Here is a 25,308-nt window from a genome sequence, read left to right as displayed (position 1 = left end):
AGTTTCTTTTTCTTTTCCAGTGTCTTCTCTTAATATTTCCTTTAAATGCAATCACTGTTCTTTTCTTTTGTTACTCTTATCTTCATTACAATGTATACATGAGTATAGTACCAGTGGTTTTTTTATCCTTCTATTTTTTTGTTGTTTTGTTTTTAGTCCCATGCTTTTCTTTCTCTCACTTGTGCCTATTTCTCTGAGTGGGCTTCTTTATCCATGTTGCTGTCTGAGGACATCAGCTCTTAATGAAGTTGCTGCCACCTCTTTGCAAGAAAGCAAGGCGAGCTGTTGTCGCAGTATCTTTTTGCTTTTCCTGAGGGCCAAAGGGGGAGGCATGGAGCGGTTCCTGCAGTTCATTCTGGGGGCAGCTCCATAGGAAATACTTGGGAAGGGGAGGGATTGCACTGTCTCTACTTGTCTCTCGAGCCTGTGTGCACAGTTTAAGCGCTGGCTATGGAAAATGCTGGCTGCTTGCTTACATTATGCAAGGCTCAGCAAACTGTAATGCACATCTGGGCAAACACTGTGGAGGAAAAGTAGAACGTGGCCCTGCTCATCCCTTTTTACAGTGCCTGTCTGAACTTTTGGGAAATCAATTCCTGCTGATGTGAGCATTCAGGAAAAGCTAATTTCATAATTCATATACATTAAAGCTTTTATTTATAAAACATTGATATACATGCTCCTTCAGTCAAGAGCAGCATTATGTGACACAACTGACAAGCCATATAAATCGGTGCACAGTTTCCACTGCTGAAAAGTTCCTCAAGTACGCCCTTCCAAAATAACTAACAGTGGTCAGATTTCTTCCAGGCTGGATGGCAGACCAGTCCTAATGATTTCTAGGCCCTGTTGCTCTGGAGAGCGTGAATGTGATTTTCAGCATAAATTTGTTAAGAAAAATATGGTCTCTGAAAGTCTTCTGGGTAATATAATTTCTTTATATCTTACTTAGATTTTCATTATAATACTACTTTAACTGGCTCCTATGAAGGCTGGTGGTGTATCATCCAGCAGGAGAAAATGTGTTTATGATGTAGGTAATCGTTTTTTCCCCATCACAAGCATCTTTTCTTATATCCTTGTTGATTCCTCTTCCTTTTGTGGTGTCATTTTAAGCCCATTACTCTTGCAGTCAAGGATGCAGTAAAATTAATTCCCTGTGGGCATTTTGGAAATTACTGGTTCGCTAATTTGGATGGAGGAGAGCGAAGGGATAAACTATTATTTCTTTTCTTTACCAACTTGTCTCAGATCCTGCCAGGGATGAGTCTGGCGTTTTCTCCCCGTACAGACAGCCCATCTGTTAATGCATAATAACCCTTGGTGCCTAATGACTGTTCAGGCCGTTCCTGCTAGGGTTTGCTTCCCGCTCCAAAGGGGATGAGGAGCAGTGTTCCTGCATGCATGCCTGTCCATACGTGTCCAGTTTTCCCCTACAGAATAGCGGCGAGTTGACCACAGGGATTCCCAGCAAAGTGGTCATCTCTTTTTTTTCTGAAATTAAAAAAAAAAAAAAAAAAGGATTTTTTTCTGAACTTGCCTTTGGTTCTTTCCTTCTGTCCTCCTTGTGTCCCCGTCCAGCTTGCATGACTGTGTGTAGCTCTGTGGCACCGACCGAGGGACTGCCTGGTTATCAGCTCTGCACAATCCGTCTCCTTCTCATGTGCTCTTTTCAGGGGCACTTCAAAGAGTTGTCATTTTAATCACCTGCACGCTACAAGCATGACTGCAGCTACATCTGGGACTTTGTCAGGGAAGCATGAGCCTAGCGTGCTCAGCCCTGGAGAGCTCACCTGCCCTCCAGCACAGTTTGTGAAACCGAGGTTAGTATAATGTGAGAAGAATGGCAGGGATGTGTATCCGTGGTCGGAGTCCTGCTCACGGCGGGGATAGCTTGTCCTGTGTTCCCAGTTAGGTCCTGCCACTGCCTCCGTCCCTGTCTCTTGCCGTCTCAGCAATACTTTTGCTGCTTTTACTTTGGTTTTCTCCCCCAGTTATAGTGCCGTGGTCGTGTTTTCAGAAATAGCTGATTTACAGCCTCAGTAACAGGCATGATGGCTTCCTAGAGAAGTGCTTCTCCATCTTGTACAGTGGAAGAATATACTTCAGCTCACTACGCTGTTGTCTTTGGAAGAGGATTTTGAAGATGTTTGTTCAGGCAGGCTTTTGAAGGTTTTCTAGTACTCGCTCTTAACTATCCTATCTATGGGTGATTTATCACCATTCTTCTGTTTCCACGAAGCAGTCAGTTGCATCTGGGTTGAAAGGTTATCCTTTTTCTTTAAATGGCTTCATATTGGGCACTACTTCTTCCTTCCTTTATTCCATGTTCCCCAAACATCCAGATATTTTTTTTTTCCCATCAGAAGGACACAGTATTTTAATCAGGAACTCACATATTGCAAAGCTGAAGCAAAGCAGTGTAGCACTGCAGCTTTGAAAACTCATTATTCTGTGGAAGAATGGTCTTAGGATAGTTTTCCAAATTTCCAATCCACTGACTTTCTCAGTGATTAGATCACCTTCTTCAATGAAAGCAAGGATCTTCAGTGAATCCGAGGGAGTTAATACATAGTTTAATTTCAACACAAATGAACAATGTTAAGCCCATGTATAAACTATTCTAGTTAAAAGAAGAAAATCATAGGTGATCTCTTGAGGCAGCCCTTTGAAACAAGAAGTAATATCTTATACATTTTTAAGTATATAAGAAAGAAGATTGAATAGCTGGCGTTATTTGAGACAAAAGGCTGCAAGAACATCTCCAAGATTGGCTGACTGTGGACGACGTCTAGTCAAGAGAGTCTTGGTTGTAACAGACTGGTTATCCGGGCTCCTAAAACTGTCATAGATAAGAGAATATAAAACTGTCACAAACATGGTTTTAAATCTGTATCTCCCAGGTTGCTTTCATTTGTACGAGTCTCGTTGCTTTTAATTATTTATTTATTTCAGTCGGTTTGGTGGTTTGTTCGTGCAGGAAGTCCCCAGAGATAAACGAAGAAAATTTCCTCAATGAGTCTTCCTTTAGGTTCTCGAAGGTACGGGTATCAGCTTTCAGAGTCACCAGTTGCAAAACGTTAGCTGTCTTCACGTATTTCAGACTTGCTTTATGCCACAGCAGGAGAAAGTTCTCCGGGGCGAGCTAAACGCTGTACTGCTTCACTCCGTGGTGCTTCCCAGTGCCTGGCTTGTCTAATGCTGATCTGAGGAAACTGTCCCAGCCCTTCTGTGTTGGTGAGAAGATGGATAACTTAGCTGTTCTTTCTGTGGGAGACTCACGTGCCTGGCTCTTTCTGGACTGGGCTGAAGATCTGCTTTATCGTCGCTCGTGAAAAGTTACCTCTGCCCAAGTTCCCTTGGCACAGCCAGTCTCTTTGTTATTGTCAGTTTAACTTTCTGGTGTGGAGCAAATATTACTAGAACTTAATAAACAGCTTGCGTTTGGATGACTATTACTGTTGTTACAGAAGTGGTACAAGGTTGGTTGCTCATTGATTTGTGCTTTTTGGCCATCTTCCAAGATGAAACTAACTTCATTACACAAGACTTTCAGAACAGTACAGAGCTGTCCATTTATTTCCTTCAACTGTTACTGAGCTGACAACTTGCCTTTGGAGGGTCGTATATTCAAAAGCTGCCAATTGGGTCTTACTTCATTTTAGCCAAATGTGGCACAGAGCCTGAAGTTCATTCCCCCCCTTATTTTTCTTGATTTTTTTTTAACCTTCTGCTCTCTCTCCCCCTTCCTTCCACTTCCCTTCTACTCATTTCTTCCTGCCGATAATACTAAAGGCCCAGGAACAGAGACAATGCCACAAATGAAAAGAATTAGGTTGGTTTTTTTATTGTCGTTGTTGCTACCTGTAATTTTGGTTTCTGCTAATAAGACATTCGTTTCTCTGACTGTATCAGTTCTGCATTGTGGAGGAACACAGGGGTTTCAAAAATGGTAAATGAAAGATGGTTTTCATCTTGCTGTTTCTGCTAACCATACTTCCATCTATCTCTAAGCTGGCTGCTGATTTCCAAATTGCTCCTCGTGACATTTTGTTATCCTTTTCATGCTTCATCAGTGCTCTTTGCTGCTCCTTTAGCACCTTTACTCTGTAAGTCACCGTTTGGAAGCCTGTAAGAAGTCATAGTCTGAAAATCTGCATACTTGGCTGAGTAATCAATCCACTGGGAGGTGGAAAAATGGGGAAAAGACAAACCACACACAGTACCTGCCTGGGTACTCTTTGAGACTGGGAAGTGTATTTCTGCAGTGATACCCAGAGAAATGGTTTCATCGCAACACTGAGAAGCTGTGATGACAGCCTGAAGAGTTTTTCATGCTGGTGGGATACACCTTGGATTCTTCTCAGTGCTTTTCACAATACTTGGCAGCTACTTTTCCATGTCTTTGTGCGTTCTTGGAAAAAGTGCATGTTTTCATAGTTCAGGCTTACAGAAGTGTTCTCAATAGCCAAGCAAGATGAGCCGAATATTCTGTTTTATAAACAAAGTTTGCACAGATGTTGACCGTATTTGCCCAAGGTCGCGTGGTGCAGCTGTAGATGAACCAGGGTCAGATTGGAAGGTTCTCAGCATATATGCACGTGTCTTCCTTGTAGCACATGTTGTAGACAACTTTATTTGGATCCCTCTGGCCCCTCTTTTAAATGTGATGTTAAATGCAAAGAAAGACTAGAGTTTCAGTTCTAAAACAGTGCATTCTGAGAACTCTTTTCCAATTAACTACTTTCAAATTAATTTTTCTAACTACTTCCCAACTCTTTTCTCACTACGCTTTTATGCACTTGTAAACTAGAAAAATAAAGTCATCAATATCTCTCAGATTCCTTCCCCTCTCAAGATTGATAATTTATTTTAACTTCTAGTTGTTTATAGGTTCATTTTATAGAAGTTTGTTTTATAACTTCAGTGGGGCTTGTTTCTTAATTTCACTTTGTTTCCTACTTCAACAATATTCTGTAATTACCTGATTCACTGTGGTTGTGTGTAAATGAAACTATGAAATCTGGTGTCAATTAGCAATCAATATGAAATCTGGTGTCAATTAGCAATCAATGTGGTATCCATATTTTTAAATGTTATAAATTGCCTATTAGTGCTAATTTTACAGGGCATCTCTATCTCAGTTCTTAATGTAATGCAGAATATTTTACAATAATGCCTAGGTTAACAATGATAGTCTTGCTGTATTGTGCAAAAAAGGCTTCTGTGCAGACCCAGCTGGGTTTCAGGCTTAATTCATTGCTCTATGGTGGGATCACCACAGCTGCTGTGGGGCCTTTACAAATGCAAAAAAGCTGTCAGTGTTTGTTTCATCAGATGCATAAGTGATGAGGCCAAGTTGAGGAATCCATTCCAGTGTGCAGTGCGCATGCTGTAGGCATTATTGTTTACAGAATTAGTGTCTTAATGCTTTAAAATACTTTGTGCATATTTCGCCTCGGAGCAAAATATTTTAGGAGTAAGACGGTTTCAGGATCCTATTCAGTTTAGTCCAGTCTTTTAACAGCATTTGGCTTGAATCGTGTAAATGTGCGTAACTGAATTACTGTGTGCTGTACCTGGTTTTGTTGTGAGTAATTCAGTTCTCCTCCTGACTTGTTTTCTTTCTTTCTTTCTTTTTTTTTTCCCCTGCTAGAACTTTAATTATTATAAGCAAACACAATCAAATAATTGCAGAGCTTTAATGCAGATTTTTTCCCCTCTTAACTGTCAACAGGATGAGTTGCACTAACAGTCTCCTACGGTCCCCAGAAGTCAGAGTATTTCTTTTGGCTGTCAAGGCTTGAACAAGCTTCCTTCCAGCCAATTAGAGAGTAACGATGATTGGTTTCAGAGGGTGCCTCTTAAGAATGCAAAGCATGCCTACACTGTGGGGCTGAACACACAATTTCTGCACCAATGCTGCCTTCCTTTGCTTGAGGCACCAGGAATGTAACATGGAGTAGGTCTTTTGCTTACATGATGCCAGACTGGCTTTTTTTTTTCCTTTTTTTTTTTTTTGGGGGGGGGGGGGGGGGGGGAGGCTGTTTGGTTCTTGAATTGTTTTTTCTCTCGGAGCGTTCATGTGATCTTTCCGTCTTTGTTGCAGTCTGTTGGCTGCGTGCACGAGGTTTCATTAGGGCACACCACCGTTCCCCGTATCGTGTAACTCCACTGATAATAGGCATTGCAGGAATTTTAACTAATGCGCTGGTTAAGCCGTTGTCGCTACGATTTTATTAAATGTGCTTGCAGCATGGAATTTTGCTAATGCTGCAGTGATCTGTTATGCAAATTGAATGTAAAAATGGGCTGGTGGGGATTTGTTTGCTGTGTGTTGGAGACCTATCTCTCTTCCATTTGGAAATGAAGCAAGTTAAATAGTGATGTGGAAACGTCCGCACAGTCTTTGCTTTCCTTGTTGGGGGGTGACACTATCACTGGAGGGGCCGAGCTCGGTTTGTAGGGAGGCATGTTTGGCTGCAAACGTGCTTGCTGCTTGTCAGCGTTTCAGCAGGCATGTGCTGGGCGAGTCGCACAACGTGAGTTTAGAGTAGCTGAGGCACAGCCGTGCACAAATTAGATTATGAGATTTATTCTGGCTGCTTGTCATGGGCCAGGCAAAGCTGTGGTCTTTCTCAGTTCAGCTCCGCTGCTGTAACGCGGGCGGATTCCTATGGTGGGCAAACGGTGTCTCGCTTGGCGCGTGGCTGGCGATATCAGCGTTAGCTGGCCGAGCTGCTGGCCTGCAGCATGTTCCCAGTTGAAATCCACGAAGAGAGGATGCTCTCGAGTCAGGGGCAGGGGCAGCTCGCCTTCCTTCACAGGGCTGCGGCCTTGTGCAGCAGTGGAAGGAAACCCCTGCCTGGCAGCTGATGCCCTCTCTCCATCCCCTTCCTGCACCTCATTTACAGGAGCTGCCGTTTATGTCCCTGGGAGTGCCTGATACCGTTCTGCTGTTCCACGGAGGTAATGCAGGGAGCTGAGCTCTCCGTGCTGGGTCCATCCCTCCTGTTTATAAATTTGGGTTTCAAACCTCAGTCGATGAAACCGCAGCGTGACGTTTTCTGTGGACTTGACAGCGATGGCAGATGGGCTGAATGTTTTTCATAAAAAAAAAAAAGCAAAACAAACAAAAAACCCTCACCTCCTTAGCAAAAGGTTTCTCCCTTTCCTTAACATCAGGGTCCTGTTCTTCCTCCTGTTATAGTCATTTAGCTTTGATTGTGTGGATGGAGATAAACTGTCTGAAGGCATCGTGGGGCCTTTGTGGTTTTGGGGCAAAAAAAATTCAGCACAGTTCAAAGTGCCCTTTAGTTCATGTGAGGCTGAGCCATGAAGCTGCCATTTCAGGTGCACTCGTGGTGTGGTGGATAAGCTGCTACTCGGGCTCAGTCTTTCCTGACTGTTTTTGGATAATCGTCAGGCTTTGGTTATGTAGAAAAGTAGGAAGAAAAATCGAAAATACTAATGCAATTACACGTGTTGGTGTTGAGGTGTTACCATCTCTGGCAAATTTACGTGAGGCGATGTCACGCTGCTGTGAGTGAGCTTGAGTTGGAGCTGGTTCATGGGAATCTATTTCAAACAAAACCAAATTATCTACAGTGTAATTTCTTTTTAAAAGCGTGTATTGTTGTCTAACCGGGCTTCAGAAAAACTCAAATTTTGAGCCAAATCAACTTTGTGGTTTCCTGTTGCCCTTTGGGTTGCTGGTGCTGTGCCAAATAGTCTTGGTAAAGACAAGGCTTTAGTAGTTACATAAAGCCTTGGGTTTAGCTGTCCTGAAAAGTGCAGGAGCGATGTTTTAGGTATAGTTAAGCATTTTTATTACTATTTATTAATATTCCCCACCGCTCCGATATGCTAAGCTGCTAATGAGAAAGTAATGGAGATTGGGATTCTGGCTTTAAATTCAGACTTGTACTTCGAAAGCCGATGCTTTTACCCCTGTCAGCTTTAATGCTGATGCTTGCTATGGCAGTGTCTGGAATGTATTTCATCATACTAGGCTGTGTTAAGCAATTGTCCCCTTGTTGGTGAATTGGCTCTTGATGGAGATTCAGAAGAGCTTATTTTAATTAGGCTTTGTTTGAAAACATGGCTCAATCTACTAATTGAGGTAGGTGCTACTTCCCTGTGGACTTCTCCCAGTGTTAATACATACTTGCCTTTTAAGCATACTATTTCTTCTGTCCTGTTTGTGTAAGGGAGAAGCAACTGTTTAGCAAGAAATCACTATTTTCTTCCTAAGATAAGCTACTAAAAAATCTTAAAGAAGCACACAGAAACAGTATCTCAAAATGCTCTATTGGGAAGATGGATTTGGGATGAGCAGCATGGAGGTTGTGGGATGTTATTAGCTAAGCACCAAGGCTTTGGAGACAAATTGGCCTTTGGGAGGTGGTACTGAGCACAGAAAACACCCATGTATGCTCTCTGAGGCAATACACCTTTTTTTTTTTTCCTTGATTCCCACCATCACCAGTGTGCTCACCCCTTTCTTAGTAATTTGAACGTAGGAGAGCGCTTCTTCCTGTGGTTTGGTTGACAGAAAGCATGTTCATACGTGGCCACGGTGGCTGCTTTTCTGCTGTACAGCTCAGCTAGCGTTCAGGACTGAGGGAAGCACAAAACAAACTGAAAATCTTTCAGATGTTTTAATTAAAAGTGATGGAAGTGGAGAATTAGAGCCGCTTCTGTGCGAGGACGGCTTATTCAAACATGCGGCTTAACCAGTTAGACTGCAAGGTGGAAAATGCTGGAGATTGTATATCTGAATTAAGCAATTTTAATTTGGTCTTTCATCTGTGTCATTACTGAGGGATATCCTGCAGGCTGGTTTAATGAACTCAATCTAGAGGTGTGTAGAGGCACATCTCTTTGCTTGACAGCAGCAAGATGGCATGCTATGACTGGCAGACATATCTTCAGCTTGTGTAATTGTCTGCTCTTGTCATATGATGACAAATGGAGCGATGATCATATTAAACAACAAAAAAGTTCAAAGTAACACGAAGGCTCTGAATAAACTCTTGGAATCAAAGAGATTCTCACATGACAGCATGTCAGCATGGGTATTTTTAGCCTGAATTAATGCAGCTATAGGAAACTCCCCTCCCCCCCGTAGTATCGCCGTGTGAAGTTAGATGTCAGGCAGAGTTTTTAGCCTAAATTCCCCACTTCCTACAGGTGTGGGAGCCTGTCTCGTCAGCACTCGGTCTGTCGCACATGTGAGCAAAGAAAAACCGTCCCAGGTCAGCAGTTTGGAGCAGGGAAAAAAAAAAAAAGATTCTAACTAAAGTTCGTCTGTTGACAGACAAATCTGTATTTTTTTTTTTTAAATGAGCCTCTTCCAAAACCAGATGCAATGAAGATGAGCTCATGCAGAAAAACTTCATCAGAAGCTGAGCATCGTTTGGAGTTGTGGCAAATACATTTGAGGGGAATAGAAATTCCCTTGTTTTCCCCTTTATCTGTCCAGCTTTCTGTCTGGTCGTGGAGACGAGCTAATGCACTTGTGTGCATTATGGTATGAGGTCATGGGGTCTAGTGAAGAAGTTGTCTTTTTGATCAGACAGAAGTCAAGTATCCTATTAAGAGAAATATTTTTCCTTTTGCAAGTGAGAGGATTCTGCAGACGGGAAACACCCTTCTGAAAATCTAGGAAAGTTGTTTTGAAACAAAATGCACTTTTAGAGCATTGGGCAACAGGGGCTGCGAAGTCAAGAGCTAAGGGGACAGAAGCTTCGTTTTCTTTTTTCTATTTTTTTCTTTATTTTTTTGTTTTCAGAGGAAGTGGGACTATGGGAGCGTAAATAACCCCGAGGAAAAACAAGTGATACAGAATACCAGTTTTATTCACTTATTGGCTCTTAAAGTTCCACTTTTTCAGGGTGATATCTCTGACACAAGTTTAATTAAGACACCCCCCCCCCCCTTTTTTTTTTTAGGTAATCTGATGGTGGGGGAAAAAATGTTTTCAGCAATTCAAAAACCACATATGCTCCAACATGTGGACAGAAGAAAACTTTCTCTTCTGAATGCTTTATCTGTAAGCTTCAGAGAAAATGCCTTTATTTTTGGATTGCCATGCTTGTGTGATGGCCAGGCCCCAGCAGCACGTTTTAGCTGCTGTTCTCCAAAAAGCCTTTTTTAGGGCAGCTGCCCTGGAGCTGGGCACTGGAGTTCCCAGCTCCAAATTCAGTAGCAGCGCTCATGTCAAAACTGGCCTTAAATACAGCCTTTTTCCTTGGGCGTAAAAGCTTTTCCCATTGTTGATTGTGTTCGTAAGTGGCAGGAAAATGCTTTGTCGTTGTGCTTTCTGAAGTATCCTTCGTTTACTTTGTATTTGAAAATTTTTTTCCTGTGGTTCTGTAGCGGTTTAATTGCACTGAGAACAGCGCTTTGCACATGTACGCCTCATTAGCTGGTACAGCTGGGACTCTCAATTTCAGCAAAAAAGTAGTCTTAGTCAAAAGAGTGCCTGTGTAAAAATAGCGCTGTGCTGCTACTCAACAGTTAAACTTGGGTGAAATATGTCGCTTCACTACATCTATGTGCATTAAGCCTCTTAACACGTTGACAAAGCTTATTTCTATTATCTGTTTTATTCTTAACATGGTACAACATACACCTTCTGCAGAAATCCATGTAGCTGCTGCTTTGGTACAAGTAAGGCTGTATCTGTATTAAGAAAAATATACTCTGTTAGGTTAACTTTAACATTGCACCTGATTAGTTCACGTCCACTTTAAAAAATGTGCTAACACAGTATTTTCTGATGTGGAGGAGAAGCAAAAGAGCAGGATTTGGTTTTGATTAATGCTCATTTCAACGTTGAAGAATCCTGAATTTTAGAATTGTTGTTGCAGGAAAATCAGTTTCATCTCAGAGCTACAGAAAAAATCATTTTTACTCTTACTGTACCTGAACGTTTTGATACAAAGGGCCATGGAGAGAGCTGGTAAAGCTGGACTCTACGTTGCTGCCGAAGCTGTGTTTGGCGTCTGAATGAACCTCAAGAAGATGTACTGCCTTTGGCCTCTTTCTAGTAGAGAAGAAAATTTCGGACTAGACTTGATAAAGCCCCAAAAAGAAACAAAGGTAATTGTGCCTATGTGCTTCTTGTATGGCTTGAAAAAGAGGTGGTAGATTAATCAGAGGCGTGGTTCAGCATCTGGACTGCTCATGCAAAGGTGACAGGGAAGATGGAGGTAGGATGTGGAGGGCTGTAAAGTGTGAAACATCAGAGGAAAGGGAATCGGGCAAGAAATGCGAAGATGGAGGTGGCTGAGCCAAAGCAGTAGTTAAATGCGATTTCTATGAAATATTCTGACGGGATTCATCAATGTGAAGTGAAAGAATATTGCAGTAATGGAGAAAGAAAAGAGTGAGAGCCTTGCACAAGACGTTGTAGCTCCATGGAAGATTTAGAATCGTAGTCTGCAAAGTTTTGCAGGAGGAATTGGCAAGGCTTATCCCTGGTATGAATAGCAGTGCTTACAGAGGGGTTTGAACCACCTGATAGCCATATCGTGTGTTGCGTGACAGGCTTTCACTAAGTTGCAGGATTTTACAAAACTGTTCTCGCAGTGATGTGCAGTGAGGTGGAGGCTGGTTCTGTTATGACTCTCCCAACAGTAAGGGGAAGAGATTGTCAGCTCTTAGATCATCCGTCTTCACTTTGACTACAGAGAGAAAACATTTGGAAAAGGTAGAGGCATCGTCTCCTGGGACACTAGAAAACAGCACGTTTACCATGATAAAAAGTGAACTTACTCCGCACCTCAGCAGTGATTTCCACGTTGGTTTTAATCTGAGATTCATTTACACACAGACCGGTGTCTTAACGTGTGGTGGGTGCTGTTGTTGACTGGCTTGCCGGCACGCAGTTGAGTGCTCTTGGTTAACATCACTCATCAGCCACTTGTGCGATTGCTGCGTGTTGGTCAAGATGACTGCGCGGCGTCCTGTGGTTGAGTGGCATGAATCTGGAATTTCCTGTGCTGGAAAGGAGGCATCTTCTCCATTCATCCTCTGCTTCTCTTTACCTGTGTTACTAATAGAGTATGTGGGTGCGTACAGATACACATACGTGTGCGTGGCCCAGGTGAGGGTATACTGTAAGGATTCTACCAGCCCGAGTGCAGTGGGAAAGCTCCTGTGCGGTAATATAGGGAAGGCTCACTTGGAAAGCAGCTGCTGTGAGGTTTCTTCCATCCCCCCCCCCTTTTTTTTTTCTTACACCCATGTTACTTTAGCTGGTTTCTACCCTTGTGTCTCTCATGTTCTTGTTAATCTTCTGTTGTACTTGGATGTGTCCTTCGATCCTATATTGGTGTCATTACGGGAGTATGGGATCCCAGCCAGCTTGCGGGGCCATAAAAGGGCCATCATGTACATCTGACGAGAAGAGGTTGTAACCCATTCTGCATGCCTTGTTGTAAAGCTTAGTTCAGGACTATGTGAACAGACTTGCTAAAAAAATAGTCTGGTAAACCATCATTTCGTTTCAAAATAATACACGGCATCTTTCCTTCTTCCTCTTTTCTCCCATCTTCTGCCCTTACCCCTTCACAGGAATTCGCTTTCACAATTTCAGTGTAAAAATGCGTCTCTAGACTATTGGGCAAGGCTTGGGGAATCCTTATCCCTGTAGTTGACGCATTATGGTGCATTGCCGTTATTTATTTTACGGCAGCTCCCAGGACTCCCAAAGCCTTCATAGCTTGCCTGTCGCTTCTAGGCTAGTTGCAGCAGCTGACATACTGACTTATACAAAAATGTGTTAATTTCACAGCATTTCTGATCTGATTTTGAAGCCCCCTATTTGTATTGGATACATGTAAATATTTTGGGAAGGATCTTTTTCCGTTCTGTAGGCAGCAGTATTTAACCAAAATACCAGTAGGTGATAACTAGGGGCAGGATTAGTCCCTGCCTTCACCTACAGATGGTAGGTTGAGTGCCCGAAGGATAAAAGCGGTACAGCCAAACACTTCTGCTACTTACTTCAGTGTCATTTGCAGAATTTCGAATTGTGTGCTAAGGAAGAATAAAGAGAACATAAATGTATTATTGCTCCTCTTATAACACTTCAGTAGGATAAAGAGAGAGAGAGGAAAAAAAACTTCAATAGCTGTGATGATAGCCTGCCAGAGTAAATGTTGGCTCAGAAGCAACTGTGGTAATGTAGCTTTTTCTCTAAATCTGTTTGCATTAAACTACAGCGGGGCCAGGCTGAGAAGTGAGTTTCTCTGCAGTGGTGTCTCTGGCTCCAGAGCGGGCTGGGCTGTGTGCTTCCCCCTTCCTTGGCATCCCTCTCAAGCCCTTGGGGCTGAGCAGGTGAGGCTGGATGCTCCATCAGTCTCTCGGGTGACAATAGGGCAATTTATCTCGTGCCCAATGCCAGGGTGAAGAAGGGCATCTGCACAGGCAAGATTTTGCACTTAGATGTGGAGCTTACTAATAACGTGGTAAAATAATAATTTTAATAAAACTACGTGGTATGAAGCATGCGGGCTGCCATGTGTCTCAGTCTTTGGTATCTGACATCTGGCTTTACTTCTGGATTGCTGGGTGTGAGTTCAGCGTTTGTCTGCTCTTACAGCTAAGGCGCTCTACTGCTTTTAGGACTATATAAATAGAGGAGCTGTTTATAGGCAGCTTCTGAAATACATGGGGAAGTGACCATTTTTAGCATCTTAATTTGAAACACGTGTAGATGCAAGTTACCGTCTTATTTATTTAGTCTCTTTTGGGATCGGAGGGAGGGAAACATCTTTGCTGTGTACAAAGGCTTCCCCAGTCTGCAGAGAGATGTTCTCGCTGCCAGTGGCTGCGGTGGTGGCCGTGACGTGAACATCGCCCAGCGGGAAGCATGCTGCTGTTTTGCAGTCCTTCTAAGCTGGTGGCTGAAGGAGAGACTTTTGGTGTGGTCTTAAAGCTGCTCAGCGCTGCTTTGTCTAGTTCAGAGGTACTAGGTTTGAGAGGAAGGTGTAGTCGAAAGGAGAAAACGTGCCTCGAGGCTGGCAAACGTGAAGGTAAATGGGAGACTGCTTGATTTTTAGGTTAAATTGTGGTTGTTACAGCAAATGCAGTTTCCTGTTGAGTTCCAGGGAGAAACCAAAAGACCTGTGGAAATAAATCGGGTACAAATACAACCTCTGGGTAAGAAACAACCAAACAACATTTGTAGTAGGCCTTGTGAGCATAGACCCACAGAAGTTGCATGGGCTTGACCTGGCCTGAACTAGAAAGGAAATAGAAACACAAATTCCAGAGATGCCCATGGTCTTGGATCTTTGCACCCACTGAAATTTCAGCTAATCATAAGGCTAGGTTTCATACGATGGAAACTGGCAATTGAATTTTAATGGATCTCTCTGGAGTAAATTTCCCCCTCATGGGATTCTTTAGTTGCAGTCCCATGTGCTAACTGGTATACACAGCGCTGTGACAAAATTTGGGGGTATGGAGGGGGAAAGAGGAGAAGAACGAGAATGGATGGGGCAGCTAAGAGATGTATGTGCAAACAAAAAAAAAATTGTGGGATCTTTTAAGGTGAAGGACACTTATTAAATATAGGTGATGAAATCATTTACCTTAGCATTGTAAAATGTTGCTGTCTAAGAATCAGCCATAGCAGAGAGGATTTGTTGAGGCTGTGCTGTTGTGGTATTGTTTAATTTATATACGCTCCTTCCTAATAAAACGTGTCAGTACTATTGTATGTTAGTTTGGTTTCCTGCCTCTCTCTTTCTCTTTAAGTGTTCTAGTTGGAGACAGGATTACAGTCTTGGGAACCTCTGTTTTGCACATGTCTGTGCACTGCTCACGAAGAAGCAATCACTGTAACTCATAAATATGTGCACTCGTCCTCCAAAGACATATAAAACATATTTGAGCTATAAGGCTATACAAACATTAAGCAATTCTGATGACGACATGCAAACCACAAGGGGGAAGCTTGACTGGCTCCATCTCTTTAGAACCTGGAAATGTTTGCATAGGCTTGTTGCTCAGCTGTGTTTCTTTCTTGGTAGGTAGGTAGGTATAATAGGCTTGAGTGAAGCACTTTCTTGAGATGTATAATATGATAAATCCTCTCCTATTGGCCAGCTTTTTAGCTTAAAGTCTGTTTTTCCAGTTACCTTCTCCTTGTTCCTCACAGCTGCAAAAAAAAACGGGTTTAAGTAGCGGCCCAAAGATCAGCACACAAAATCTGCTTCTCAGTCTGCAGAGGTTCTCCTGCTGGAAAGCGTACAAGAAATGCTGTGTAGCCTAAAAGAGATGCCTGTGTGTTATGTGGCACAAGTCACATGTGGCTTTATGGTCAGCCCATGCCTGTGCCAGAAGCAGTTTCAGGGAATGTTGCATAGTGCGTGGAATGAGGCTGAGTGTGATTATGGCCTGAAAATTTATTGCTGTGCAATAAGGAAGACAAGGAATTGTTTTTTTTTTAATTTATTATTTTATTTTAAAACCAAATTTCAAATTGAATTTATTTCCTTTTATGCTACTTCCTTTTTCAGATTTGCTTTATCAGACCAGAGAAGGAAGTAAATTGTTTTAATTTCTTTAGTCATTTTTCTTTCTGTATGTTTTGCATGCTAAAATGTTTCTCCTATACTTTAACTGCAAACAGCAATTTTCCTTTTTATCACTGTAGAAAAATATTGTAGTGTTCTTTCCTCTCTCCTCTGTCTTCCGATAATTATGGAAAAACTGGCTTCCTAAAGCCAAGTCTTTACGTAAGTTCAATTAATCAGGAAATACTGTTTTAAAATGTTGTAAATTTGAGATTCTTTTTGTTGGGACATCTTGAGGCTGCAGGGTGTAGCTGGACTTAGGACTGGTCTTTGGACAGACTGGCAAGTTGCTTAGGCAGAATCAAACTGGTGTTGTTCCTACAACCAGCCAGAAATTACATGTACGTAGTTGAGAGTATGTTATCAATTAACATATCATTAAGTAGACGATTTAAGAGCACATGTTGTATTATCTGTGATTTCCTGTGGTAGGGGTGCCGAACTTCATTTTGCCTTCAGCAGCCAGATGGGGTTAAGGTTGGTCCTGATTATGCCTTAAGCTGCAAGCCTCTGTCTTGGATAGAATATCAACCCCGAATATTTTCAAATAGAGCTGGAGACTCTGGCCTGGTTGTGCAGTTGAGAGAGGAGAAGCTTTAAGAAGAATACCACCTACCCTACAGCGAGATGCACGGCGTGTCGTAGGTTGGCAAAACGTGTTTACTCGGTTTTGTGTCATGTAAAGGCAGGAGGATTTTTTCCTGTGAATTTGAAGCAGCATTTGATCTGCTTGTCCTTTCCGGGTCTTGCAGGGGAGTGTGACTGAATCTTTAATTTCCCCTGGGCACAACTGCCAGAAATAACTTGCGTAGCCTTCCAGCCCCGGAGCTGCCCCTCTAACCCAGTTCCCTGCTCTGTCGGATTACAGCGAGCCGTGTCCGTGTGTCAGCTCCTCAGATGAGATGCAGCTGGAGCGATACCTGAGCCCTGCTAACTTAACCCCTCTTCTCCGTGACCGACGGGCTCCTGGATCCGACCAGTCTGGAGACACGCTAGGCTGGACTGGGCTGGACCGTCAGCCGTGGTGGTTTTCTTTTAATTAAGTTTTGAAAAAAATGGTAGCCTCTTGCTCCTTGTATTTGTGGAAGGAGATGGCTACTTAACATGCATCACCTGACAGATCTGCCATAAAATAGGTTTTAGATTCCTTTGGAGAAGGCTTTGCTTTTGAGCCATTTGCATCACGAGCTGGTAGTAGGTAAAGGAGGCTGTTTACTTAATTTGTGCTGTATACCTTGTACGTGATTTTTCACTTGTGAAAGTGCTGAGAGTGAGCAGAGACAAAGAACACAGAATATTGTCAAAACGAGTGAAGTGGGGTTGTAGGAAAAGCTATATTGGTGTTTGGTGTGTGCTTTGTTTGGGTTGAATCAGTACTTGCAAAATTGATAACTAGATGGGACTTTTCTTCCTGTGAGACCTGCTTCCTTGTAGCAGTTGGATTAAAAAAAATGCACATTGTTCATTCATCTTTTTTGTTTCTGCCTGTATAATGAAACATAGAATAAGTTTGAGTGTACAACTGTCCTGGGGAAAATCTTGTACAGCATCATACCTTGTAAATTTAGCCTAGAGAGCTCCTCAAGCAAATGATGGACAGATTTAAGGGACTCAAACCCTATGCACTTTCTAATGGAGGCCTTTTCATCTTAGAATACAAAGAATTAATTCCTCTCAATCTCTAAAGAAGCACAATATTTGCTCTTCTTTCTAACTTGGCAGCTAAATGAAGGTGGTGCAGTCCAAAGGAAGTGGCTACAGAAAGATGAAGCATATTGGTTGCGGATCTGCCAAAGGTGGCCAGCTGTATTGCTATTTTCAGCTAATTCTATGCACTTAGTCAGAGTTTGCACTTAAATTAAAGACTAAAGGTATATTTAGTGATCATTAGGTTCTTCTCTATAAAAGGTTTTGTTCCATGGTTTAATAATGGGGGCGGTAGATAAACACGAGCTGGCCAGCTAACCATTACTGTGTCTTTTTCCTATACCAAAATGTATTGGATCCCTGTGATCTTCTGAGGTTTTAATTTGTACGTCGCAATAAATGCCTGTCTTGGTAGAACCACATCAGTCTGATTCTTAACTTTTTCCTCTGTGGTGGGATTATTTCAGGAAAGGGTAAGTGACAGGATACGTGTAAAAGGGAAGCATGGTACCAATGATCGTGTCAGAGCTGCTGTTAACAAGGGTTTGAGCCTGGTCTGGACATCCCAACTCTGTCTGAAGTGAAGTTTTTCCGGAATTTAAAAGCTTCTGATCATGCTCCTTGCTTCTCAGGCTTTTGGAAATGCACTTTACAGAGCTGTTTCTGAGGGGAAAAAGAAAAGGGAAACCAAAGAAACAAGGCTTTGATCTAGATGTGCAAAATTTTGAAGTGTCTCTGAGACTTACTTAGGGGGTTAAAAAAAAAATGTAAGCAAGAAGCGACGAATGTGTTAAGTAATTTTATATATATATATATATATATAAAAAAAAGGCATTGACAAAGTTACTTTTTTTCCTCCATCTTTTCATGCCCATATCATTGTCCTGCAAGAGAATTTAATATTCTGTAAAGGAATACTGTCCAAATGAAGGATGGTGGGGAAGTACCTCGTAAGTTTTGGGCCCTACAAAATTTTGGGCATTTGCAACAACAGCAAGGTGTCCCCCAGTACTCAGACAAGGTCAGTTTTGTGTCGTGGATTTGAGACTTCCATTTGCAGCCTAAGTAAAGTCACAGCCAAAGTGCAGAAGCTAATCGGGCTGTTGGCATCGATCAGGGTGAGTCATGGAACCCTAATCCTGCAGAATTAAGTAAAACGTTTTTGACAGTGCCCTTGCATTGTTCCTGCTGCTTTCCATCAAGTGGCTTGTCCTCAGTTTAGCATTGGTGTGTGTGCTTTTGACTCAGTTCCCACAAGTTCATGTAAAAAAGGAAGCCACCTCCCCTGTGCAGTAGCACAATATCCTGGCGGGTCTTAGTCTGTGAACTCTATTATAATCTTGCAATTTATTATTATGCTTTTATTTGTCAAGAAAAGCACGAATGAATGTTTTGTAAAGGAATGTGAAACATTAAGTATGGAAATGCAAAAACATTGGTGCCTTTCAGGACAATTTTTTGGAGGTTCTTTGGTTTTTTGGAGGTTTGTAACGAGCTCAGCCTTTCACCAAAAGTTGAAATGGGTGATTTGCAGTGTATTTGAAGCATGACTGAAAGCATTTGCACTCTGCTGATTTATTCTGTGTAGATCCAGGCTTGGGTATTGCTCTCAGTGCTGGTGCAAGCTGTGGTGGTGTGTTGCTGTATTTGTAAGTATTCTGTGGCCCTCGGTGTTGCTCCCGGACTCAGTGGAGCCGGGGAATGGGACGGTGTCTGGTGGGACAAAGCTGAGCGAATCGAGTGGCCTTTAAGTGTCCTTGCACCACTGCCCCACGAGACTGGCGTTTACTGAACTAGCACATCTACCACACGTTTTCGATTACGGATACATCTCTTGAGAGTATATAAGATGTTTGGCAGCCCTGCTGGGAGACTGAGTGCTGTTGGGATGGTGTTAGGTAAATCTTTGCAGAGTAGATGCACTGAAAGACTTAAAATCAGTGACTAAAGTGCATGTATATTTGTTTCTTAGAGTTACCATTTCATTTTATTGCAGTGGAACTGTTAGACAGTTTGCTAACCAACTATTAGAGAATGCCAAAGTTTTTTCCTCCTATCAAAAATATCTTTCCAGTTGGATCGCCTTCTGTTTATTTGTTTGCTTGTGTTTTGATCTTGAAAGACAAAATAGCTGTTTGTGCACAACAAAATAGCTGGATATAGTTTCTTGTAATGTGTGCTTTGAGGGTAATATATCTATCTTTCTGAAGTCTTTCCTGGGTTTAAAGCAAGAAAGAATACAAATAACAAAACCACTGTTAACGCAGGCAAGGCAACCTCTGTGGACAAGCTCATACGAGCTGGAGGTGGTTCTGGGAAGAAAGTGTTTCTGCGAAGCAGCCCTTGAAGCAAATAGCTGAATATGAGACGATGGGCTTTCTTCCTTTGCTGCAACAACTTGAACTGAAATTAATTTTAAACAGCTTCGTTGCCTTTCAAATCTCTGAAGTGTCTCTGTTTACTTAGAAGATCTGAGAAAGCAAACTTCAGAAAACAAAAAGCATTGTTCCCAGTAATGAACTGTCAATTGGTCCGTCATGGTTTTCAGTTTTTTTCCGTGATTATGCTTGTGAAAGAGATTAAAATACTTCGCCTTTATTATCAGCAAACTAAATTCCCTTGCTGCCCACTTCTAACAAAGCCCATATAGTGTTGCTCTGATGTGTCTTGTACTTTACGTTCTGTTCCTCACGTGCTTATTCCTGTTCAGGCTGACATGTATATGGCAAGATTTGTGCAAATTTGGTATCTTCACGGTGAATTCAAATCTGTAAATTTCTTACTTCCATAGGGCTTGCTGTAATCATCTGGAAAGCTTAAAAATTGCTGCTTCTGGTTTTATGAATAATTTTTTTGAGCATTCTTCATGTTAGTAAAAACACACAGTATATCAGTGAAACCTTGCCCTGAAATGCAGTTTTTGGGTTGCTTTTTGTCTCTTAGTTGTTGTTAACATGTTTCTCCTATCCTACTCTATGAAAGCAATTCTGTAGTCAGAAATGCTTTTTGCTTCTCGTTTGGGTCTGTCATTTGACTGTTTAAACACCCTGTTTTGTGTGTGTGTTGTTGGGAAGTAAGTGAATGTTTTTATCAGTCCCTCACTGCACACGTATTTCCCATCTGCTCTCCATTTTTTGCTTGTGCAAAGCAATGTGAAGACAAAACGTGGACCTGATGTTCCTTTTACAATTATTTTAGCATACTCGCTGCCTGTGGCGCATGCTTATTCCCAGTCTGCTGAACCAAGCGTGTGTGACGTGTGGTGTAGTACATTGAAGCCAAGGACAGCGTACCCCTCGCATCATTTTTGATTAATCCACGATTGATCCAGGCATCCTGGGATGTAAAAACCCTGTTTGCAGAGGCGCTGGCTGTGGTTGGCCTGCACGGAGCCATAAACTACACCAATCGCTCAGGCGCAGCACGAGGCTCTTTTTAACTGCTTGCAGGCAGGAGACTAACGACAGCATTTAAAAATACAGATAGCTCGTTTCGCCCCCTTCCCATTTCAAGTTGGGAATGAAATTTATGAGCCTGTTAGAAGGGATGAAGGGGCCGAGCGGCCGCGGGGTCTCCGGCGGCTCGCGTTGGCGGTGCTGCCGAACCGCCCGGGAGTCTGGCAGTGCCTCCTGTAATTAGCAGCACAAGGTCCGCGTTCCCAGCTCGGGACAGTTTTTGAGGAAAGGTTAATGCTGCCTAGGCCTGTAAACTTGCTGCTAATGAACTGCTCGCAGTAATACGGCAAGCAGCTTAAGCGTGTGGGTACAGCAAACAAAGTATGGCGGAAGGCTTATATAATTAGCATTAACGTCGGGTGCAAAACACCACATCTCCGATATCAGCTGACTTATCTCATTATGAGCTATAGCTGTTTCATGAATCTAATAAAACATGAATTTTTAAGACAGGGTAGTGAGAGTAAGAGGAAGGCGTGAAATTAGATTACAGTTTATAAACATAAACTGTGGCTTCCCCGCACCCGTCCAAAGCAGCGTTCAGGCTTCTCCCTTATGTGAAATATAGACTTTGGTTTTGAGTAGTAAGAACAAAAACAATACCATCCCGGGAAAGTCCTTCTATCAGTCCCTTAAAGATGCATACTCTTAAATTTCCTTTACTGAAATCTGGAGCTTCTTTAGTCAACGGTAGCGAAAGATTTAACTGAGTGACTTGCTGGGTGTTTTGAAATACTGAGGTTTCTTCTCTTAAAGGACGCCCATCGATCCGATCTCTTTTGCTTCCATAGCATATTTCCGTGATGCACATGCATAATCATGTGGCTGCTGTCGCCTTCTTCTTCCTGTCATTTTGGAAGATAAAGCTCAAAGGTTCCTCTGTGGAAAGCAGTGGGGAAACCACCGTGAGCAGCGGCTAGTGCCTCAGTCAGCGTCAGGCTTTCAGTTGCAGAAGGACGAGGAAATTCAGCAGTCCTGAGTTTGGATTTGGCAGCGTGAGAGAAGGGCTGCAGCAAGAAGCTGCTGTGCAGCACGGTGTCATTCAAGCTTGCTGTGAAAGACGCTACTGTACTGCCCACTGTGACTGCGGCGGGGCAGAGTTAAGTTGCTTTGGGAACACTTATTGTTAATTTCCTGACTCCGGTGCAATTTCAAATCCCTATCAAAACAACCTTTTTAAATGGTATTTGTATTTGGAAAGTAAACAAAACCACAGGCAGATTAAGGAGTGCTGCTCACACCACTGGAAGAAATTTAAATAACTTCTGAAATCTGGAGCACAAAATAAAAAAGTCGATAAGACGCAAAGTCGGTAGGAGCAGGAAGAAGGGATTGGACTGATCCCTGCGCTGTCGGTCTTTGAGTCATCAGAGCCTTTAAACGAGGCAAGAATGAACACGCAGCAGAATTACAGGACGTCTGAGGTTACCTACAGTGAAAGAGCAGATTAGCATACTGTGGTATTTTGTTTGAGGTTTTAAAAAATTATCGCATCCGGATAGCAAACCCTTTTATAGAAATATACTGCCATTTCCTTGTGAGATCTTTTCCTCCATTCTGAGGCATTTATAAGCAAACGTAGCACCCCTCCTGAGAAGGGGCATACTGAGAACCATCTTCATTCATGAAGTGAAGAAACTTTTGGTACGACTTTTTTTTTTTTTTTAAGCAACCTTGGAGCCTGTAAATCTTTGATGTTTTCACAACATCAGGGAGGATTGACAGATGACTAACTGGATTTCCCCTTCACTTTTTACAGCATTTCATAAGTGCTGCATAATTTCCATAGGATGAATTGTTTTCATGCTGCTGAGTAGTTCAAACAGAAAAATGCTTAGCGTTGGTAACTGTACCAAGTATGCACAGTCCCTCATAATCTTTTGGGTTGACTATTTAATATAAATGCTGTAGGCCTGTCATCCTCCTGTCGGTCCTGGCTGTCCCTTAGGCAGTTCCTTCTGCCATGCAAATATCCGTTTGGCTGCCAGCACGCTCTTAATTCACACAACCCGGTGTGTCCTGGGTGCAGAGCTGAAGGCACAAAGCGCACTGTTTGTTCTGATGCTCCTCTAACATGCTCGGGGAACGAGCCGTCCCCTTCAAGCCCAGCCTGACTGTTTGCTTTCGTTTGAGTTGGCGTTATGGGCTTAGCTGTCTGGCTTGTTACTGTGAGGTAGTGTCCTGTTCATCATTAATAAATTAATTAAAATTTGCATATATATGAATTTTAGATTGTTTTTCAGTCATGCTGAAAATCTTTATGGTAGTGCTGCTCAACAAAATGATTTATTGTTTTGCCCTTTGTGATATATCAACTATGTAGAAGTGCCAACAGCGTTTGGCTCGCAATGGGAGAGAACGTGTTCTTTCATCATTAGTGATGTAGTTCACAGTAATGGATGCTTCGTGAGTATTTCTGGTCCTCGCTGGCTGGAGCATTTCTATTGTTTCAGCATCACTATTTCAGTGGTAGGTACTTTGTTACATGTGGAGAACATGCAGAGAAACTTTTATTTTCTTCTTTGCCGATGCCTGGCTAGGAGGGAATGATAGTCGGTGTTTGCTTAATGCATTTTGCTAGCAGGTGATAGATACCTTCTGTAGCTGGTGCTTTTCTCCTGTGGGTCTAGGTAGTCTTAGGGGATGCTGTCAGTCAAAAAATGCTCCCAGGAAAGGATATCTATAGTAACTGAAGTGCAAAACAAACACAAGAAGCAGTTGTAGCTGTTACAGCTCCATCATCTCTGTGGTGTTTTGCTAAGGTAAGGGAAGAACTGTATGTGCCCATTTATTTGTTTATACTTCAGTACTTGGGTTTTCTAAATGTGTTATGTTATTCTGAAAAGGTAAAGTATCTTAAAGTGGTGGCGTTTTTGTGTGCGTGGAGTGTTTTTTTTTAATTACTAATTCAGAAAATTGATGTTATTGAGTGAAAGTTAAACAAGTTAGCATGTTCTGGAATATTTGTTAAGCATCATATGTGCTATAGAGCCTCCAGGCATTTTAGGAGTAAGCTACTTTCCAGGACCTTTGATGACATCCAGATAATACATGATATTGGCCAGAGGTAAAGCTGCCTCTTTTTAATAAACTGTTGCAAATTTCCACTACTTGCCTTGGAGAAAACCTGTCCTTTGGGAAATGGAAATTTATTTGGGAATCATTCCAAGATACGGTTATGTTCAAACCTCTTCTTCAGTCTGGAAAGAAACACAGACGAGAAGAAAATAACTTTAATGAGTACAAGATGCCTGCGAAGCGCTCTGAGTTCACCAGTAAACAAACCTGTCCCAACCTCTATGCCACTATTTGGCTTTTTTGGGCTCTGTGAAATGGCGTGGTGCGGGGCCATCAGAAAACAAACCTGCCCAGAGGAGGGATGGTTTTCTGCCAGATGTGCGCATGGAAGCGGCTGAACATGGGGGCTGGAGGGCCCGAGGCACAGGGCAGAGGGTGAGCATGCCCCGAGGCCAGCTGGGGCTGCTGTTGTGGAGGCGATGATTTGGTATTTTTGCTGCTGTGGAAAGGAAAAAACGTCCCATCGTCCTGGGTGACGTGGGCCAGATTAATCAATTACTTTGGCATATGGAGACATCTGGTGAGCGTCAGAGCTGGCGGCGAAGAGGAGCGGGACGTCCTGAGTGACTGGGCTGGGAGGATGTGGGGAGGAGAAGGGCAAGAGAGCGGAGGAGCCAGCCCTGCTGCTGGGCAGCCGGGTGGTGGTACTGACCCCCAGCACCCTCGAGGAACTGAACCTTGTGGCTTTTGCCAGGCCTGGAGGCTGGGGGATGGCTTATCGGGGATGGCTGGTGAGGGTCCTTCGCTGCATCCTCACAGAAATGAATCATGTCAGCTCTTCCTGAAATCCCTGCTACGCCTTTTTCTCCTCCCTCGTGGGAGGAGGCCAGGTTACTGCAGCCCTCTGGGCAGGAGGGGGAGGATGCCATGGGAGGACTAGCAATTTCCAGTTGTCAGCCAGAAAGGACGAGCAGAGTAAGGACAGAGGGGAAGGCAGAGCAAATTTTTGTTGTTGTTGTCTGTTGGCATTAATAAGAGGAGCTGAGGCGTCTGTGTGCGAGTTTAAATTTTGCTAAGCCAACTGATCTGTAAAAGCAGAGAGTAAATCCATTTTCCCCCACTACTTTAGTAATTGGCAGAAGGCAGAAAGTCATTGTTGACTGAGAATAAACAGATTTCAGGCATTCCTAGACTGAGAAACCTGCTTAGCTTTCTAAAATCAGTCTCCCTGGTGCTCTGCTAAAAGCTTAATTGGCTGACATTTTGTATGTGAGAGATTTACTCTGCTGGCCTAAATTGAGTTATTTTGTGTAAATGTTTTTGTGGGGTTTATAAAATATTCTCTTCAGAACATATATGTGTGTGTAAACTCTGGACTGTTTCTTTTGAAAGAGTAATAACTAGTACTAGATGTTGTGGCTTTGGCATACAGGGGATAATTTAACGTGGAATTCAGTTTACACTTCTAGTTAACCTCATGAGGGATTTTGTTGGTTAAAAACTAAATATCTCATTTTTTAAAAAGAAAAAAAAACCAGCCAGCTGCTAAGATACAGTCTTCCTTTAATTGCAAAAGAGGATGACCACGCTGCTCA

General features: G+C 42.6%; 1 protein-coding gene across 4 annotated transcripts in view; it reads left to right on the top strand.

The window, feature by feature from the left end:
• The window catches only part of JARID2 (jumonji and AT-rich interaction domain containing 2), a 212,232-nt gene that overhangs the window by 11,878 nt on the left and 175,046 nt on the right, over positions 1–25,308 (top strand). The window contains exon 1 of one of the 4 annotated variants that reach the window (XM_080581037.1): positions 5,638–5,962. The exons of the other annotated variants lie outside the window; for them this stretch is intronic. The gene's annotated coding sequence lies outside the window, so the exon portion shown is untranslated. Of the gene's footprint in view, positions 1–5,637; positions 5,963–25,308 lie in introns of those variants that run through there. 4 annotated transcript variants of the gene reach the window in all.

The sequence above is a fragment of the Anser brachyrhynchus genome (genome assembly GCF_964034855.1).
Source record: "Anser brachyrhynchus genome assembly, chromosome: 2".
Taxonomy (NCBI): domain Eukaryota; kingdom Metazoa; phylum Chordata; class Aves; order Anseriformes; family Anatidae; genus Anser; species Anser brachyrhynchus.
Note: the sequence above shows the minus strand (reverse complement) of the source record. Positions and strands in the feature narration are given on the sequence as shown.